The sequence below is a fragment of the Maylandia zebra genome, linkage group LG5, assembly GCF_041146795.1.
Source record: "Maylandia zebra isolate NMK-2024a linkage group LG5, Mzebra_GT3a, whole genome shotgun sequence".
NCBI lineage: Eukaryota > Metazoa > Chordata > Actinopteri > Cichliformes > Cichlidae > Maylandia > Maylandia zebra.
The window spans coordinates 7,099,331-7,120,142 of NC_135171.1; the positions used below are offsets into that span (position 1 = coordinate 7,099,331).

Sequence of the window (20,812 nt, forward strand, 5' to 3'; positions counted from 1 at the left end):
AAACTAAATATTAAAAAAAAAAACATTTGAAATAATATTTGATTGTTATTATAATTAGGCCTTTAGATGGATCAAAGATTGGCACCAACATTTATTTCGATCGACTTTTAATTTTTTTTTTAGGACCAGAAAATGGTCCCCAGGGGGCGAAGCGTCTGCTGCTTCCCAGGAGGAGTGCCTCAATCGCGGGTGTGCCTCGCGCAGCCGCTGGGCATATTGTTCGGTCTCCGTATTTCCAGCACACACGTCCGATACCACGTGACAACAAATACGTCATTTCCTGTTGATTAAAAAAAAAATGCACCGTCTAACCGATCTGGGGTCAGAAATGGTCCCAAACGAGCAGCGGCCCAAGCTGCTGCTGCATGCGGGGAATCAGTGTGCCTCTTCCGGGTGTCTGTCTCGAGCAGACCGCTGGAAAAGGTGGATGTTCGAGTAGGCGTCAAAGGTGGAGCAATGGCGCCACCCGGTGGCCAAATAAAAAAATTACAATTCTAAGGCCTCTAGTGCAAAATGAAACCGAAAGTTAAGCCATCACCCGGACGTTAATTTTAAAAATTCTGCAATAAAAAAAAGCGTTTATAATGGGTTTTAATGGGCACAAATCGACCACTAAGCACAATAGTGTAAGTTTATCGCTAGCTTAGCCACTGAAGCTAATTTCCGGAAGTCATACTGAAATTTTAACAGTAAATGTGACCGAACTTTTTTTTGCAGACTTTCGCTATATTCCATTCAACACAGTGCAAATGGCGTGTAAACGAACAATGAAAAATGGCACAAATCGACCCAAGACCACCCAGAGGTTAATAAAATGATCAGCGTTCTGCTCTACCAGGTGTAACAATTGAGTTTAACATCCAGGCATCCATGAAAATGGAATTTATGACATTTAACGGAGTTAGAAGTTAGCAGGAAGTTAGCTCGCTAGCTTCTATCTAAATACAATATAGCATGTCCTGACTGCAGGGTTTTGGAAACAAATTAAAACGTACAGCTCTGTTATCACTTCCAGCATAAATGAAGACAGAAAACTAAACAGCAGTGACGTTTGTAGGGTTACTGAAGTTTGGCTAGCTGGTATATAATGATGTGCTACGTGACCGCTAGCGACACAGCTATGTTAGCATAATATAAACAAGCTAACTTTTTTTCCACTCGATAAAAGTTGAACGTGAGTGTTCTCGGTGGTCAGGAACAAATGTAATCGCATGGCAGGATGCTGTAAAAGGACCAAACTTCAGCCAGGAGAACAACTGAGATAATCTATCCACAATACGAGGTTAGTCATTCATATACTGCTGCATGGGCTGGGCTGTAGTTACATCCTAAGGTTTTAAAAACTGAGCTTAAATAAATGGTTAGCGGTAATAAAAGCCGAGGGAGGTCAACAGTGATCACTGACTGTTTTAGGAGCTTTTTGAGATTAAATAGAAGAAAATACATAACATTAAACATGTTAACAACACAAAAGCCATATTAAACACAGACTACTTTAGGCCCGGAAGTAGGATTCGTCACGTCATCACTTAATGACCGTATTGCAGCTCCAAAAAGGCACCAACAGAACAAACATGCTAGTGAGGTCCAGTTGAGTGATACAGTTAAACACAACTAAACATCATTAGCTGATAACTTGGCATCCCACACATATGGTCACTGGGTTTGCTGTAGCTCAGGAGGTAGAGCAGGAGGAAGGTTGGTGGTTTGACCCCTAGGTATTCCAGTCTGCATGCCAAATATCATTAACCCCCAGATGGTCTCATCCACCAGAGTATGAAAGTGTGTGAATGTTAGATAGAAAGTAGTGCTTTTAATGAGGCATGTTGTATAAAGTATTTTGAGTGCTCTGGGTTATTAGAAAAGCAGTTTATAAGAATGGGAATTAATTCTGTGAGTCTGTCATTATTTTATTCGTATTACTTTCTTATCTTTTATTTTATTTTTATCTATCTGATTATTTTATTGTACAGTACTTTGGTCAACAGTTGTTGTTTTTAAAAGTGCTACATAAGTAAAATTGATTGATTGATTGAGTCCGATTACCATTTACCACTGCAGACTTAAAAACAAACAAACACAACACAGACAGAAGCAGCCAAAATACTACAGTTGAGCTTCTGGTACTGGGTATCTGTTATTTATACCTAGCACCAGATCATGAGCAAACGTGAGCACAGATTGGATTTTGTCTTGTCCTCAAAGTAAACCTCCAAATCCAATAACCATGGACACCACTTGTAAAGGTGTGCAAACAACAGACAGAAGGCATCAGTGAAGTTTCCCTGGGAATTTCCTTTTGTTATTCTTTAACATCTGCTGTATCTTTCTCTGTCTACATCGAACACAATGAAAACTTTTGCTCATTTATGCGCTTGATTATTGTTTGTCTCCGTGACTTCAAGCTTTCTAACTGTCCCGGCTGTACAGAAAGTGGACTTTCTAACTGTATGGTGCTCATTTGTTCGAATCATCCTGAACCCTTAAGGAATTATACAGTGCAACTTTTTTCTATTCATGAAGGGGAAGGATGGTTTTTAGGAAAAAGATTCTGTCATTTTTGGGGTGTGAGCAGGAGATTGATGCCACCTGGCCCTGGGACATTTCCTGATCAAAAATAGCTATTCCTGTACAGGGAGGAGTATTTGTTATTTCCAGAAAACATGGGTTATTTTTATGTGGATCAAAAATATGAAATAGAACTTCACAAGCAAGGAAGAAGAGATATTAAAGTAAATCTTGTGCTGGTGCTGGAAACCTGATTTTGGCTGCCAAAGTAAGGGAACTTCCCTGTGGCATGTTCTCAGGGTGCATCTTATGTGATCCAGAGCTCTGCTGAGGCCTGTGGGAGCCGGGGCTGTGGGCAGTCTGCTGGATTTCACTGGAACACAGTTAACGCCATCTGTCTCAGCAGCTAATCAGTGTCTCACAACTTCCTGCACTCTCCTTTTCTGTCTGCAGCTAGTGGGAAGCAGAGACATGCAAGAAATCTGCAGAGGCTTTTCTCTCCTTTAGGTGCTTTGTTTCTACAGATAACATCTGTTTTAGCTTATAACATGACAATATACAGATCATCTGCAAGTCTTTATTGAACTAAAACTTTATAACTATTTATCCTCTCTGCTCTACCTTATGGGGGAAGATTGTGTTACAACTGGGGCGAACTGTGCCACAAAGAGAAATTCAGACAGCACAGAGGATGTGTTGCAGAATGACAAAAGCACTCAAAGCACTTGAAGGACTTGATTTTCAGAACAAAAGCGTATACTTTTCCATTTGATCTTCCCCTTAAAGTATTCAGGCCTCTGCACAGACTTAGATAACCCCTGTAGAAGTCCTCGACAGTCTCTTTGTCTCAGCCAATATAAAGGATTTTTGATGGTAGACACTGCAGGGTGCATGTGCTGCTTGAACGGGCTTCGTGGCAGGGACAGTGTGGCTGCTGGGAAGGGAGCACACCAGTTTTATACCTCCATCACTGTCATTTAATGAAGATGCATGTGTATGCAAAACTACAACAGAGCCCATTTTTTAAATCATACAGAGGTTTACCTTTTGACGTGACTGTGAAATAAGCAGGAGTCAGAAATTTCAATAAAACATACATTACAGTAAGCTCATTTTAAAGCAGCTCTTATTTTGGCATTTCGATCCCTTTTTACGTTGGGACAAGCATCTCTGTCTATCTCAACAACTGTTTATCTAATCTACTTCAAACTGATCAAGTGAACTGTTAGTGCAGCGACTGCTCACTCGTGATGTCTTTCAGCAACAGCTAAAAGCTTGAGGCTTGAGGCTTCACAACATCACCAACCAACAAAGAACATCTACATCCATCTTTATATACAGTCTGTGGCTGTGACCAAAACCAACACACACACACACACACACACACACACACACACACACACACACACACACACACACACACACACACACACACACGTACATAACATAACAGTGGAGTGGACCCTAAGTGTAAGTTTGCTTATACTCTATGTATCACCCCAAGTAGAAATGTTTAAAATCAAATTTATTTAAATATATACATATACATATATGTATATATGCTTTTTGTGAATTTGGTCTCAGTAACAAAAATCATATTGCGAGCTGCCGTCTCTGTGACTTTGCCGACTCTCCGCTGCAGAGTTAGAGTCGTGGCCAGCCTGATCCATGTAAACCAATTTAACATGACCAATTTGATTGAGTTGGAATGCACGCCTGTTTTTGATTAAAACACTTCAAAATAATCCCTCTTTTAGTCAGAATGCATCGAGCGGTTCATGTTCAACTGAATTCAAATCCCAAGCCCTGCTTTGCCTCATTTATGAGGCCTGACATTATGTAGCTTTAAGTCTTCGCAGGCTTTTCTTTGCTCAGGTTTCTTCTTTTTTGTCCTGCCAAGAATTCCTGAGATGGAAGTCGTGAATCAGTTGCAGCAGGCAGAGTGTGGATGGGACTCCAGGCGACATGTGTTTTGCTCATTCCTTCATGTGCCATCAGTGAAATAATACTAACTGTAAGAATAACATCCCAAGGTTAAATTGGGATTTCGTGCCAATATGTGGATCAACTGAGATGGAAGTGTAAAGGCAGACTGACTTCATCTGAATGCAGATAAAGGTGAGGATAGGAGGACTACCTGCCTTAGAGAAGCTAAAGGAGTTATCACACTGGCCCAAATATAATATTTAATGGTAAATTACAATAAAATTCACTTTATAGACTTTATAGACTTTTCAGGCTATTCCACTGACTGAAAGTGGCTCCTTATATACTCCTGATGATGCAAACACATTTTTTAAAAAACAGAACTGCGGAGCTCTGCCATGTCAGCTACAATAGTTGTAAAAAAATTTTTAAAAAACTTTAATAGATGATCCCTTGTTATGAAAGACTTATTGTGTTCTGCGATCTTTGGTCCTGCAGTAATTGACTGTGGCAGCTTGGATGTGGATAGTGGTTTCTCCACTTGTTTGTGGTGGTTTGAGAGACTTCCTGTGAGACGGCTGAAATAAATGCCTGGCTTCCATCCGAGGCCCACCAGCAGGTCGATCAAATGAAGGCTAGAATATGATTTCTTCGCTGCCTGCACAGCAAGAGCAGCCGGTTTCCCAGAGGAACAGTTTTAATGGGTCAGATAATCAACCTCTGAGTCTCCAAACATCTTCCCCGGTGTGTCTCCTGAACTTGAACACCACTCTTCCATGCTTTCTTTCACCAAATGTTACCACTTTGTCTCAGATATTCAGATAAATACAGAAAATAAAAAATCACTACCTGTAGCATTCCACTAGAAAATATGTTTCTGACTTCCTTTGAGGATATTTTAAGACCGTCTTTTTAAAATAGTTTTCTACACTCTAAGAAACAGGGATACAGTAAGGGTCAGATTCTGCTCCTAAAGGTATAACAAGTGCAAATGTCCCCTGTAGGTACAAATGTCTATAAGGTGGTCACTAAGACTAGAAAGGTGTCATTAAAAGAGAGTCTGTTTTGAGAAATAAATAAATAGAATTGGACGAATGTATTGATACCAAATCCTGCACCATTCAACACTACGTACAACAATAATACCTTAAGGTACTGCAACATTCACATTTTAACAGCTGATGCCTTTTGGTGTCACTCCTCCTGATAGTAAATTTTGAGTGCTTTTCCAACTATCTTGCCCACAGTCACTCTGATGGGGAAATTTAGGGTTCAGTATCCTGTCACCTTCCGGGCACTTCAGCCAGAGGAGCCTGGGATCAAACCACTGACCTTCTCATTTGGAAATGACCTGTTTTATCTCCTGAGAAGGGAAGGAAGGCATGACAGCATGCACGCAAGCAGTGGTAGCATATATTACTGTGGGGGTGCAGAAAATGTACGATTATACAGACGGAGATGCTGCAACAGCTTGAAAGGAGTAGGCTGCTTTAGACAACTTAAAAAAAAAAAAAACTAAAATCTTTTTCTATTTAAACTGTATTTTCTGAGTTATGACAACTGGTGTTCAGAAAAAGACCTCAGTGAGTTTCATGTGTTTTTTTCAGAGTTGTAGTGTTTTCTGGATTTTGAGACCTCGGTTCTTTATTATTGTGGTGATCTTTGTTTCGTAGTCTTGATTTGTGCTTCCCAGTTTAACTCTTTATATTTATAGTCCTTATTTACTTGGTCATGTAGTCTGTTCCCTTCCCTGTCCCTAGCCTGTTATGCCTCCCTCGCTCTCGGTCTCTATGTTGTGTTTCCTGTTTTATTTTGGTAGTCCTGTCTCATGTGTGTTGTGTTTAGTTTTGCTCCGCTCCCATCTCGTTATAGCTGATTTGTTCCTCCTGTATTCCTACCTGTTGCCCATCACCTGTATTTAAATCCTCTCCCTCTGCTTGTTGTTGTGTCATTCCTGCTTGCGGTGTGTTTTGGGACCCTTTGGTTATAGTTGTAAATTCATAGTTGCAAAATTCTTAGTTTCTAGTCTATCTTTTGTTTGTTTTTATCAGGGTTTTTTTTTTTTTTTGTATTTTCATTTTGAGCACATTGTTACAGTAAATAACGCCGCCTCCTTTAGTTCACTCAAAGCCAGTATAAGTGGTTCCAGGGTTGTGATGACATAGTCTGCACTAACAATGCAGTGACCAGAAAATTGGTAAGGTACTTCATCCTGTGAGAGTGTATGACTCAACTGAGGTTGTGCAAGTAGACAAAACATTTTACAAAGCTTGGTCATTAAACCTCAGTGGATGCTGGACTGACTATGGTGTCCTGGTCTTGTTTTTCTGTGATTTTATTGGCATAATTAAAAGAGCAGCTCTATATTTTCATTTATTTTATATATTTTCAGAATTTCAACTTATTACAAGCTGTACTTCCTATTAAACAACCTTTTTAAGCTTCTAAAGACATAAATAGAAACGCTTGTAGGAGAAAAACCGTAATGCCAAAATGCATATTAACTACATTTGAAATTTGAAAAATCTTCTCTTTTCTGTGGATAACAAAAACTAACCACAACTGCACCAATCAATCTAGAAAGCCTGAACTAGTGGATGTTAAAGGTTAAGTAGCTGCTATCTTTAGCTAGCTCCAGTTTTTTGCAGTCGACTTTAGCGGGACAAAATTTAAAGGTGGCGCTTACAGTTATTTGTTTTAACTTTGGAGCAGAGAGTGAGTTAACAGGCCAACTGATTCAAGGATCTTTCACATTTAATCCCGAGGCATGGCTTCGATGTGGAACTTCCCTTCTATTTCTCTGTTAGACAGAATGTCAACAAATTTCCACAAACTATTTCCTGAACAGCAGTTAAGGCTCAGGCCAAAGAAAGCTGTACTCAGCATCGCCTCTTTGTGGCTTTTCAGGCTTTGGTATAAAATCATCACTTTCACATTACATGATTTCTGGGTATTGAACACCTCACAGACCTGAATCATAAACTCTAATGAAAAAAAGAATGTAAGAGATGATTTAAGCAAAATACCATCTAAATCTCTCCAGAGCAGAACAACAACACACCGCAGACACCAGTGTTAAAGAGACGCAGACACAAACTCATCACTTACTCCCGTCACTGGAAGTCTGCAGTGATTCTTGGTGCAATACGTCAACAGCTTGATTGATTATTGTTCAGTTTGTGTCCAGGCAGAGGGCCATGTCTCTGCGGCTGTTAGTGGACTGAAGGAGGAAAGCTCAGTCTGGAGCCCTGTGTGGTCCAGTGGCTCCAGAGGTCTCTGGTTTGGCAGGATTTTCCTGCCTTGAACACACCTACAGACATCTTATGAGATAATAGGAAGGGGAATACATAGTTTTATGAGTAGGAACTGGACAAAAAGCAAAATTTGGGGGAGTGTGTTGAATTACTGACAGCTGAGAAATCTTTTCAGGGTACATTGTCTGCTGTGATTTGTAGCCTTGGAAAGCAGGAGACTCACCATGCCAACAATCACAGCAAGGGCTCAAGGAATGTTGGATGTAACTCCTGATCCTTACAGCGTGATCATACGAAAACTTAACCGCACCGTGAACTAGACTCTTATTTCAGACACTACTTATCTTATTGCCATTTTATACATACTGCCATTTTTCTATAATTTAGCAAAATTTTAAAATAAAAAGCTTCAATTAGAAATATATGGTCATTTAAATGAAAATCTGAGAATATGACAGTCACAGCAGACTGTGGATTTCTTAAGTATGCTGTTTTCTTAAGAGACTGTTCACCTAATGACCCAGAAGGCCATCTAGTGGCTGTGTTTAAAAGTGCATGTAAAATGCGTGCTAGTCGAGATGCAACATCCGGAACTGAAAAATGAAGACGTGTCGGTGGTAGCTCCTTTCATATTTCCAGGGAAAAACTTGGCAGATAATTAGTTAGGGCACTGCTATGGCTTAAAGTTCGGGGTCTGGCTGCTTTGACAGATTTGTCAGTGCTGCTGACCTCACTTCAGAACAAAACGTTGACACGATCACTTAGATCAAGGACTAAGGGGCCTTTGTTATCATCTGATAAACTAATGTTTGATTTAAACTCATGACTGGACAAAACAAGACTTTGAAAGCTTGGGTTGTGGGACATTTGGACTATTTCTGGTAGACAAAACAAGTGAGTGAATCCAACAGACAGACTCACCGATGATAAATCCTCGTTGTTTAAATGTTGTGGTTGTTTCTTGCTGACAGTTGCTGGGTGCTCTTAGAAATTCAGTCTGCAACTTGATGTAATTTTACTGCGATTTTATACCCCTCTCCTGCACAAACCTCTTAATGTTTCCTCTGTTTAAAGCCAATTTCAATTCAACACCACCTTCCCCAAACACCACCAATGTCCAATCATATGTCACATTCATCTCCAAGAAGACCCGTTCGGGACAAGCTGAGCGCTTTGTGCTGCTGTGCATGTTTGTGTTGTTCAGTCCAGGCTTACATTCTCATGGCAGACATAATGAGCTCTTTTTCAGAGAAAATCTGTCTAATGATCACTGTGAACAAATGGAGGTCTACGGTTAACAGAAGCGAGGATCCTTGATTGCTGTGTAGTGTTTGCATTTTGGGAGTGTAATCCATTATTCATACTTCCTGCCCGTGTTATTGTTGGTTTCTGTTGCCCAGAACACTCACACAAACTAAAAGTTAAAAAGTCTCATTGTTTAACCCTCCTGCCATCCTTTAAAAAACTCACACCCATCACCCTAGGGACCATTCTCAGCCACGCCATAAAAAGACCATATATCCATATTTTATTCCACTTTAAATTAGCCAACCTTGTAAAACTACTTCTCCCTGAAATATTCATGTAAAGTTTTAATTATATTTTCGTTGTTTTAACCCTTCAAATCCCAGTGTTATTACATGAGCGCCCTGTGTTATAAGCCCCAAAAACCAAAAAACGAAACTAAATATTTCCACAAAAAACCAGTTGAAGTAATATGTGATTGTCATTATAAGTAGGCCTTTAGATGGACCAAAGATTGGCACCAACATACATTTTGACCTGCCATTATTTTTTTTGCATTTTTTTTGCAATTTAAAAATTAAAACTTCAAGGCCCTGAGTCTTCATTGACATCCAAGAAAAGAAGAAAAAATAAAATCATATGATGATAATTTGGGGTTGAAAAATAGCGTTTATAATGGAAGTCAATGGGCAGAAAATGGTCCCCAGGGTGATGGGTGTGGGGATTTCTGCTGCTCAGCCATTTTAGGCTGATTTAAGGAATTCACACTGGAATATTAACATTGACAGGTAAAAACTATCCTGTGGCAAGTTTGGTTATATTCCACTGAACACAGTGGAAATGGCAGCCATTTAACACATAGCAGTGGCACAAAAAGGTCCCAAGAAGGCAGGAAGGTTAAGTGAGAAAACATGTTCCAACCCCAAAGAGTGCAGCATTATAGCCAGCAAACTGCCTTCTCTCATCACGGGGCCGCCTGTTGGTTAGGGGCTAGAATTACAAGTTCAGCTTTTGAATAATTCATGGCCATTTGTAAGGGTGCAGGAACTTCAGAGCAAGCCAAACAGCGAGGCAGCCTGACTCATACCGTTCAAGATATCAACAAATCACACACAGCTGCCAGCTTCGCTCTTTTGGCTCAACATCACATATCACAATACAGACTAGCAACAACTGTTTGAACGACAGTCTTCGCCACAGGAGGCATATGCACTAAGTGAGATATGATAAAAGAAGGCGCCGGGTGAATTGCCCTGAGGGGAGATGTAAAATGTTCCACGCTTCTGTGATGAGTTGTGTTGTTTTTGACTTCAGTGCGAAATACAAAGTTGGGAAAGGTGTAGTGTTTACTATTGAACACTTGGGTAGTGGGACATATTTTAGACTGAGATCATTAGCTTAAATCCCTGAGCACCTCTGCAAGCACAGATGAAGATTTTTGACATTTTTACAGTGTAGACTGAATTTTAATTGAATTTCCAAAAATGCATAATGAAAAAGATAAACGTGTCTATAAAACCAAAAGGCAAACATTTATTTTTTCAGACGTATGTAGAATTTTAATTCAGCACTTTGCAGTAAAACCCCTTTGGCAGCAATTACAGCTTTGAGTCTCCTGGGGTGAGGCTGGATTTGAGCAGTTTATTCACTTCTTCCTGGCTGATCCTGTCAAGCTCTGACAAACTGGCTGGAGATGTCTGTGAACTGCCATCACGAGGTTTCTCCACAGACAGTCTGCAGGATTGAAGGTTTAGCTTCGGGTGGGCAACTCAAGGACGGTCAGAGATTGTCCTTTGCTCATCTTGGCCGTTTGATTAAGATTGCTGATTACCCCAGCGACAGATCTCTGTACCTTAGACCAAGTTTCCTTTACCAGGCCTCTTTCAATAGAGGGCTACTTAGGCTAATTAACCTAGCTTCAAGCTTCAAAGTGATGTCCAGTGAGTGAATCACTCCTGTCTCTGCAGCTTAAATCTGTTGCGGGCAATTTAATGTATATAATTATAAATTTCACTTAAACACATAACCACTGCATTCAAAGTGGCCTTTTAATTATTTTATTTAGAACCTAACAAACTGCTCTGTAACAGTCTTGGTCTCTTTCAGCAGCACTCAACTTTATTTTAACATATCAGAAATCTGGCCAGGCATGCCAACATCAATATTTAATAAATAATCTCAAAATGCAACACACATGCTGTTAATCAAATACATGAATAAACAGGAAGCAAAACTGTGCCAAGGCAGCTCACTCTCTCAGCAGTAATTACTTTTAAGGCAATAACATTCTGTTTTATTTATTTTTTTAAACATACTTTAAGAAGTTTGTAGTGCAGTAAAAATCAGACAAGGGTAGCATGACAGGTATTTACTTTGATTACACAAGCATAATGTAGGAGTAGGTCATCGACGATGGGTGTTGATTTGTAAATAACTGGACACATATGAGCATCCTAGAGAATCAATAATATGTAATTATTATACTACAGTATTTTTTTAGACACCTCATTCTCTTTCTCTTGACAATGCTTTCTTTAAAGATAGAACGCAACCTGTGGCCAACTTGAAAGGAAAGCAGATGTGAAATGTAAAAGTGAGGTCAGAGGTCAAATGAGACATGATATTTGGATGAAAACTAAAAATTGATTCCCCATATCCCAGTATCATTCCCTAAATGCTGCCAAACAAACAAAGGGAGCAGAAAATTGAAGCACGGTTTAAAGATAAAAGACATACATCTAAAAAAGATAAATGTTTGAGCCTGAAAAAAGTAAGAAAGTGAAGCCGTGGAGTTGTTATTAGTTTGTTGTTTTCCAGAGTGCGTTCCTCCCCTGACCCCTCCATGTGGTTTAGCCTTGTCTTGCTGAAATTTGCAGGCCCTTTCCCGAAAAAAAGACGTTGTCTGGATGGGAACATGTGCTGCTCTAAAGCTCGTCTATACCTTTCTGCGACGATGGTACCACATGTACAGGCTGCCGGTTCCATAGGCACTAATGCACCTCCACACAATCAGATGATCGTATGGAACTGAGTGCTGTAACAAACTGGATAGTCCTCCTCCTCTTTAGTCCAAAGGCCGCATTATTCATGTTTAAAAAAAAGAATCTCGAGAATTGATTGGTGTGACCACAAAGCAGTTTTCCACTTTGCCTCAGTCCATTTTAAACGAGCCTTGGCCCAAAGAAGACAGCTTTCTGGATTACATTCACATACAGCTTCTTCTTTGCGTGATAGAGCTGCTGATTTTTGGTGTTTTTGTGATATTTTGTACTTTAGCGGGTGAGATACTGAAAGTCTTCATGGTGAGAAACATTATTCTGAAATTCAAACATTCGTAGAGGTTTTTTTTTTTGCAGATTGGTGAACCTCTGACCATCTTTACGTCTCTCTAAGACTACACCAGCCGTGTCACTGACCTGTTGTCAGTTGGAAAACGTTTCTCTTTGTAACATTTAGTTTTCCACCTTTTTGTCCTCCCATCACAAGTTTTTTGACTCATGTTGCTACTGCCAAACGCAAAGTGATAATAGTTTTCTTAAAATATAAAAATCAAGTAAACATATCAATTATTTTGAACATTTAATGTTTTCTGTGTTCTATTGTGAACAAAATTGGGTTTATGAGATGTGCAAATCATTGTGTTCTGTTTTTATTTACACAGCTTCCCAACTGTTGTGGAGGTGGATCATAAAAATAACACCAGGTAAATGGAAAATGCCTTCAGTGAAAATAATAAAAGAAAACAGAGTGTCAAGCAAATACAATAATATCACCTCATAAGGCTGTGCACTCACAGTCCTTGTCTTTCACTGTAAGTGAACAAAGGCTTTCATGCACAGCAACTCTACCCGTTTCATTAAATGTTATACAGCAGCCCAGTGGGTGTTACCCTTTTGTTAGCGTTCAAAGAAAAACGTGTACAGGGATCGCCTACATTTAATTAGCAAATCAAAAAACGGCACCGTGGAATTTGTTGCTGAATAAAACCAGCATCCAAATAAAAGGACGAGCTGTGTAATTAGAGTGACATAATGGCTGCTGTGTTTATTGAACTGGCACGCTGGAAATGTTCCTTTATTGTTATTATTATCTGGGTTAAAGTGATCTTTGGCTGGTGGGGTAACACTATGATCGGTATAGCAGCGCTAAGAAACACTGGCCTGACTTATAATGTGAGCTTTCTTCATTGAGGACAGGCTGTGATCAGCTGACCTGTGCTGCTGCTCTCAGCTTTACTGCTCTTCATGCATTTACACACTTGCAATGATTGTGTAACCTTTTAACAACATTTAATTGTTATTATCAAAACCTCCCTCAGTTATGCAGGCCTAGACTTCCCATGATGCACTGAGTGCTTCTTCTTCACTCACCTTTTGTCACTCACTGTGTTTATACACCATTCTGCATTTAATCATTAGTTACTTTTAGACTCTGGCTCTCTTCCACAGTGTTTCTTTGTCTCAGTCCCCTCACTCTGAATCAGTCGCGAGGGTCATTGCATCTCCCTGAGCCTGGTTCTGTCTGAGGTTCCTGTTTCCCACTGTTGCCACATGCTTCCTCACTGGGAGTTGTTCAGTTGTTGCAGTATTCCCTGTATTATCTTCACCTTACAATCCAAAGTCCCATGCTGTGAATGCGGTTGAGATTTGCAGCTATAAACAACATTGAATTGAAATAACCAGATAACTTTTGCAGCACATTGTGTAGAGGTCCACTGCACATGAACACGACTGAGCAGTCCTTAAATGTCAGAATAATATAATAATATTTCCTCATCTTTCTCTGCTTTTCTTTTTTTGTGTCTTTCTGCATCTCTAACAGTCAAGTTTGTTCTTGGAAAAAACAGCAACTGCACTTTTAGCTGGCAGACACAATATGATCCAAACTGCATAAAAACACCAGTTTGGTTGTATTTGGTAAATGGTTGGTTCCTATTCTAATATATATGTGAAACACATTTGCAGTTTTCTAAGGGTCACATTTAACCCTGACTGATGAAGCTGATTCAGAGTTAGCCATGTAGGCACTAATGCCTATGTGGCACTAAGGTTAGGCCTAAAATTCAGGTGACATTTGGGTCATGTTTGGCCCTCACAACGCTTGCTCTAGCCCAAGGGTTAGACTTCTCTTCAATCTAAGACTGTTGCAAGCCACAGAACACCTGACAGTACTGTTACCAAGGTGAATGTTCCTGTCTCTGGGGATCAGATCCTGTTTCTATCAAATGGTAAATGGACTGATTCTTATATAGTGCTTTTTCTCTCCCGGAGCACTCAAAGCACTTTATGCAACACGCCTCATTCACACTATGCTATGCCTAAGTCCTTTCTATCTAACATTCACCTATGGATGCACTGGAGAGCAGCTTGGGGTTAGTATCTTCCTCAAGGATTTTTGCATGCAGACCGGGGATCAAACCACCAACCTTCTGATTAGTAGTTGACCTTCCCTGATAAACCCCAACCCCCATTTGTGGAGCTGTTTGTAACACTGCATTTGAAATTAATTGCCACTTCAAAATAAGCTTGTAATTATTCCTCCTCCGTGGCTAAAAGGATGGGTGAAGAGTGTGCAGGGTGAACCACGGGGTGAGACATTATTTTGTCTTTATAGATTTGTTTAGAAGCATTCAACAAAACTGAGTAGCATCAGCAGGAAGCGACCTGAGTTTGCAGCGCATAGTGAATGAACTGATACTGACATCACTATGTTTAAAACTTCGTGTTAAATGCATTGCTTATCAGCCCAAGGTGCCATGTTGTTTTGTTCTGGCACATTCTAACATTATTAGGTTGTCCTGCCATGTTCTTACTTAAATTCTGGCTGTTTACATTGATCGTGTTACCTGGCGTGCATTTATACAGCTCCATTAAATGTACTCAGATCTACCTGTTTATAGCTGAAAATGATGGATCGCTGCTTCTGGACAGGTGCTGTAGAACTCTTCTGATGTTTGGCTCTGAAAAAATCAGACAGTCTAACCCAGTTACTGCACCCTTGAAGTCAGTGTGATGTGGGAGGACCAGCCTCGCTGCTTGTGCACAACAAATCTGTTCTTAAACTGCCGACTCATGGACTGCCTGCATTCTAATACAAAGAAAATATCCATTTAATGTCTTTGAAGATGGCTGCTAAGTCCTTGTGATTACATTCGAACCACTGGGAGTTTAAAAAACAGATAATACTCACCAGTGTGTGGGAAGTCTTCTTACAACACAAATCTGACAAGGAAGAGTGCAACAACTTAATATTCCCGCTGCATTGCAGGAGAAGAATTGCGTAATTTGTTACCCATTAGGTTGTAAATAAGTTCCATTGTGAAGCATTCAGTGAACTGGTGGGAAACAATGACAAAAAGTCTGTCTGCCACAAATATCTCACTGACTCTGAGCTCACAGGTGACTGAATCACTGAACACTAATCCGGAGGAAGGGAGGAGGGTAACGGAAAACAAGATTTGTTGAGATTTCTGTGGGTTTTGTTGTCAGACATGTTACCTAAGCTGTGACAACATAACTAGTCTGTCACAGCTGCACCTCACAGTTGTGTCACACTGGGATCAGAAGCTGTTAACTCAGAACCCAATTCTCCCCATTCAGGGTCTCAGTTAGGCTTGCATTCAGTGACATATTTCCCAGGAGAAACTTGGTGCCACTGAGTAATTGCAACACCGTTTCTGGATGTTGCTGTTTCTACCTTTTAATGACACTGACTGATGCTTTGACCGATTAGAAATGAACTCAGAAACCTTTTTTAAAATTTGGCAAAAACCAAACTACTTGAGGAGAAATCTTACAAAAGGCATAAAAGACGGATGTTTCTATCCAACCATGAAGTGACATCCAAGTGTTACGTTTCGGTGTTGTCAGTGTGTTCTTTTTGGCGTGACTGTTATGTGTTTCCTGTTTTACTTTGAAAGTCTGTGTTATCTTAGTCTTTTCAGTTTACGTTTCCCTGTCTCGTCAGTTCTGAGTTGCCCCAGCTGTGTTTCCCTCTTGTTGTCCATTTTCCTGATTGCTCCCTCTAGGTATTTAAACCCTGTGTTTCAGTGTGTCATGGTCGCGATCTCCCCCGTGTTGTAAATAGTTTGGTGTTTTGTTGTAAATAAATAGTTTGCTGTAAAATAGATTTGTCGATACTTTCGTTTCGGGATTTTGGTGGTGAGCTTTAGTGGGGGGTTTTTGTGTGTGTTTTTTTTTTTCCCTTTATTTTTACTTTTTTCGTGTTGCACTCCGGTTGCCTAGGCCGGGGTGTAACATATGGGGGCTCGTCCGGGATCGCCTTCGCTGGGGGGTCCGGGGACCGCCCCAGCCTTCATCAGCTTCGTCTGCCTTCGCTGAGGGGAGGGTCCGTGGGACCGCCCCAGCCTTTGTCGTCGCTGGAGGGTCCGTGGGACCGCTCCAGCCTTCATCCGCCTTCGCTGGAGGGTCCGAGGGACCGCTCCAGCCTTCGTCGTCTGCTGAAGGGTCAGTGGGACCGCTCCAGCCTTCATCAGCTTCGTCTGCCTTCGCTGAGGGGAGGGTCCGTGGGACCGCCCCAGCCTTTGTCGTCGCTGGAGGGTCCGTGGGACCGCTCCAGCCTTCATCCGCCTTCGCTGGAGGGTCCGTGGGACCGCTCCAGCCTTCGTCGTCTGCTGGAGGGTCAGTGGGACCGCTCCAGCCTTCATCGGCTTCGTCTGTCTGGATCAAACTTTTCACTTGGTGTTAAATGTTTGATTTTTGGGTGGGGGGAACTGTTACGTTTCGGTGTTGTCAGTGTGTTCTTTTTGGCGTGACTGTTATGTGTTTCCTGTTTTACTTTGAAAGTCTGTGTTATCTTAGTCTTTTCAGTTTACGTTTCCCTGTCTCGTCAGTTCTGAGTTGCCCCAGCTGTGTTTCCCTCTTGTTGTCCATTTTCCTGATTGCTCCCTCTAGGTATTTAAACCCTGTGTTTCAGTGTGTCATGGTCGCGATCTCCCCCGTGTTGTAAATAGTTTGGTGTTTTGTTGTAAATAAATAGTTTGCTGTAAAATAGATTTGTCGATACTTTCGTTTCGGGATTTTGGTGGTGAGCTTTAGTGGGGGGTTTTTGTGTGTGGTTTTTTTTTTTTTTTTTTTTTTTCCTTTATTTTTACTTTTTTCGTGTTGCACTCCGGTTGCCTAGGCCGGGGTGTAACACAAGTGAAACGGTGAATGTCTTCACACATAATGAGGAAGAGTTGGATTAGACCAAGATCATGGGGCAAAGGCATACATGTTGAGATCTGATCGTAGTTCTAGGTTAGAAGTATTACTTTTTATTTAGTTTCCTTGTTCTTAAATGTGTTCATTCATAGGACTTGACAGGTAAACAAATAAAAGAACTATAATGTGCGTTTTAGTAGCTTTCGCCTCATTGTCTGTTTTTCCTGCTTTGGTTCACTCTCGGTGCTCTCGTCAAATACATTTTCAGGTTAAACAGGCAGAATTTTTTCATTTAAAAAATGGATAATTCACTTGTTTTCTTCATACCACACCCAGGGCAAAATGTCAAGAAGAAATAATAAAAGGTTAACTGATGATTGGATTGAACAGCAAGACTGATTTCTGACTCTAGGAGCTGCTCAACGCAAACTTCAATTCTGATTTATTTTTTAATAACCATAATTAAGTTTACATTTATTAACACGACTTGAAAGCAGCATATGCAACAATCACCACTGAAAGATCTCGAGCCGTTTTTGAACCAAATATCACCAAACGTCCTGCTTTGTCAGATGTTTTGGATGTTGAGCTCTGGAAGCTAGCGCTAAGTGAGCCATAAATAATTCTATCAATAAATAATAATTTTGAAGTAGTGTGCCCAAACTTAAATGCTGCTTTTTAATACAGGACAGCACATGTTAAGGGTCATTAGTTCACCAGGTTAAAATAAACTGTAATTATCCTTCAAACCTGTGTCTGGTTAAAATAATAGTATATAATAATATATAAAAGATGGCTACAGCTACTGTGACAACACCCACAGGTTTTTCTACAACACGTGTTTTGGCCACCAACAAGCACTAATTAGCAGATATGTGTTTAATAGTGTGGAGTAAAACACTAATAAAATAACTGACATTTTCACACTGAAGTGCAGACTTCTGTTTTATACAGTAAGCCATATTATTTATGAGATAATTGTGTTGCACAAACAGCACATATATGGTGAATCACTGCAGCTCAGTGAATAAATTGGCAGAGATGATACCTAGCAGACAGCTGATGACTGCAGGTTTTGTATTGGCACACCTGTCAGGGTAGCCATGTCTCTAACTTTAAACCTTAACAGTGGTATGCACCTGTACTCGCTGTGGCTCAGGATGTAGAGCAGGTCATCTACTAACTGGAAGGTTGGTGGTTCAGTCTCCTGGCTGCTCCAGTGTGCAGGCCAGATATGCAAGATGGGCAAAATATTTAACTTTGAGTTGCTCCTGATATGAATGTTCAATATAAAGCACTTAGGTGTAGACAATGAGTGAAAGAGACGTATTGTGTGGAATGCTTGAGTAGAAAAGTGCTACACATTTAAATGAAATTCTTCCAAACACTGATGAAAAGGGTCAATTATCTACCATCAACAACTTTTAATGTACCAGGTTGTAAACATGCTCACAGTCTATGGAGACCGACTCAACCTTCACAGCCAACTTCACATTAGCTTTTCTAACTAGTTTCCTGAACTTTATATAGGGATGCAAATCAAGCTTCATCCACCTTGGCAAAACTGTCAAACAGAAAAATTGAAACTGACATTAGTCAGTCCTTTTGGAAGGCCGCCATGTAGCAAGTGGTTAGTTTAATGCATACTTTAAGTGACTGATGAAGCCAGAGTCAGTTTGAATCTTCTCCAACGTCCCTCTCATACGTTCAGCTTGACCAGAGACCAATGGGCCAAAGGTCTACCAACATTTACTCAATGTTTGGCCAATAACCCAGAAAATGAGGCACTTTCATGCAAAATTTGCTCTCAGCTATTTTATGGCCATGCCAGAAACTCACTTTGATCTGCAGTTATAAACAGTCATTAGGAGTACTTAGTGAAACTCTCTTTGCAGAAGGCTTTGTTGTAAGATGGCCGAGGCACCAAGTCTGTGTTCTTTAAAAGATCGCGTTTCTCTGTGACTCGAAAGAAAACAGTGAGGGCTGACCATGTTTTTGCAAATTTCTCAATGACAGATAGGCACAAGAAATACAGCTTTGAACCTGTTTGCCAGTGAATGCGTTTTCAGCAGACTTTGATCGGACGCAACGGCAGACCTGACATTATGCAAAACACGCCAGTAATTGATGACTTAGTGTAAACACCTGAGAAAACCCCAATACAACTGCATGATCAAATTTCCATTCCTGTAAGATCTCCTTCCCGTTCTGCTGGCTTGGCCCATTTATTCTGACAGCACAGCCAGTGAACCTTGATGTTTCTTAATCGTGGTCTTTTTTAATAATTTTGCTGTGATGGGCATGTAGGGAGATGTCATATTTACCACTATAAACCATAACCGGAGGGGAGGTGAACTTTTATTTCGGGACAAATAAAACCATTTAAAATCTGTGAAGCAGGTACTGGACCACTGAATACAGTTATTTGCTCAAAGAATGAAATGGATCTCCAGACAGCACTGCATGGGTATCTGAAAACAGCAAGAATGTCAAATGTAATACACAAAACATTACTCTATTCGATTTAGGATTCAGCTTCCAAAATTATGGACTCAAAGGTTAAAATCAATCTAATAATACTCCTGCACTAATATTCATTAGCTTAGCATCGTTGTGGATCAGCTGCCCTCCAGCAGATTTTGATACAGATGAACAATGCGTGTCACAGTGTCGTTATTATAGAACAAAAAACAAGTGCAATCCAGGATTCAGTAGTTTGTAGGACCAATTTTAGCACTTTTAACTTTGTTTATGCACAGCTCTCTTAAGGTCCCACCACAGCATCTCAGTCAGGTTGTGATCTAGATGTCAACTCCAACTACTCAGTTTTATGCAAATCTTTAGCCTTAAACAAAACAAATAAAATAATAAAATAAAATGAAAATGGCTAAACACACACGTGTTTACCACACTATGCGATACACAGCGTGTTACCAGCTTAAAACAACATCACCCACCTTTACTTGTGATGTATGACAGACCTAGTTCAACAAATGAGCTCGTTAGTGATGCAAAGTAGGAAAGCTATTGCAGTAATGGGTGCACCATTAAGTGTTATTATACTTGCTGAAGGAAACTCTGAAATACAGTCATGCAGAGTCTGTGGTGTGATGTGGCTATCTGGTATTGTTATGGTAACATATGTCTGCTCACAGGCAGATAGACATCATTTCCTGGAGACCATGTGCTGGTGCGCTAGGACAAAGAAACCTTGCAGGAAACATCATTAAACCGGATTCCCTGGCTGTGTGCCTGGCCCCTGGACTGCGTCTTACCTCAGATGAACCGCTTCAGGAGTTCATCAGGACATGCGCCGAGACAGCTGAGCAGTCCTCGTCGGTGCTGCTTTCACCTCTCCACATGATCCAACCCAAGTGAGGCATGAACAGCGCCCAATCAGCTGCCCCGAATTAGGCTAGACTAAAAACAACATCACAACAAGAACACTCTGCTCAGTGTGTATCTCAGCTTGAAAAGGAGCAATTTAAACATGAATTTTGTCACGTGTGCTTAAATTTTGTACATTTTATTTATTTATTTTTTTCCGTGAGCCTTTCGAGCAGCATGACTGTGGGATGGAAAAGTTGGGCTGTCAGTTGATTCATCACAACTGTTAGACGGATTGGGGCAGAAATGATGAGTAATAAGTAACAGCACAAGCTATTTTAGTCATCATGTTGGTCGTTTTGGAATCTAAAATAGGTTTAAATCTTAAAT

General features: G+C 40.5%; 1 long non-coding RNA gene across 1 annotated transcript in view; it reads left to right on the forward strand.

Annotated features, from left to right (window-relative positions):
- The first annotated feature begins 812 nt into the window (after nt 1-812).
- The window catches only part of LOC143418725 (uncharacterized), a 30,232-nt gene continuing 10,232 nt past the window's right edge, over nt 813-20,812 (forward strand). The window contains exon 1 of the long non-coding RNA XR_013098738.1: nt 813-1,282. This is a non-coding gene — a long non-coding RNA (uncharacterized LOC143418725). The remainder of the gene's footprint in view (nt 1,283-20,812) is intronic.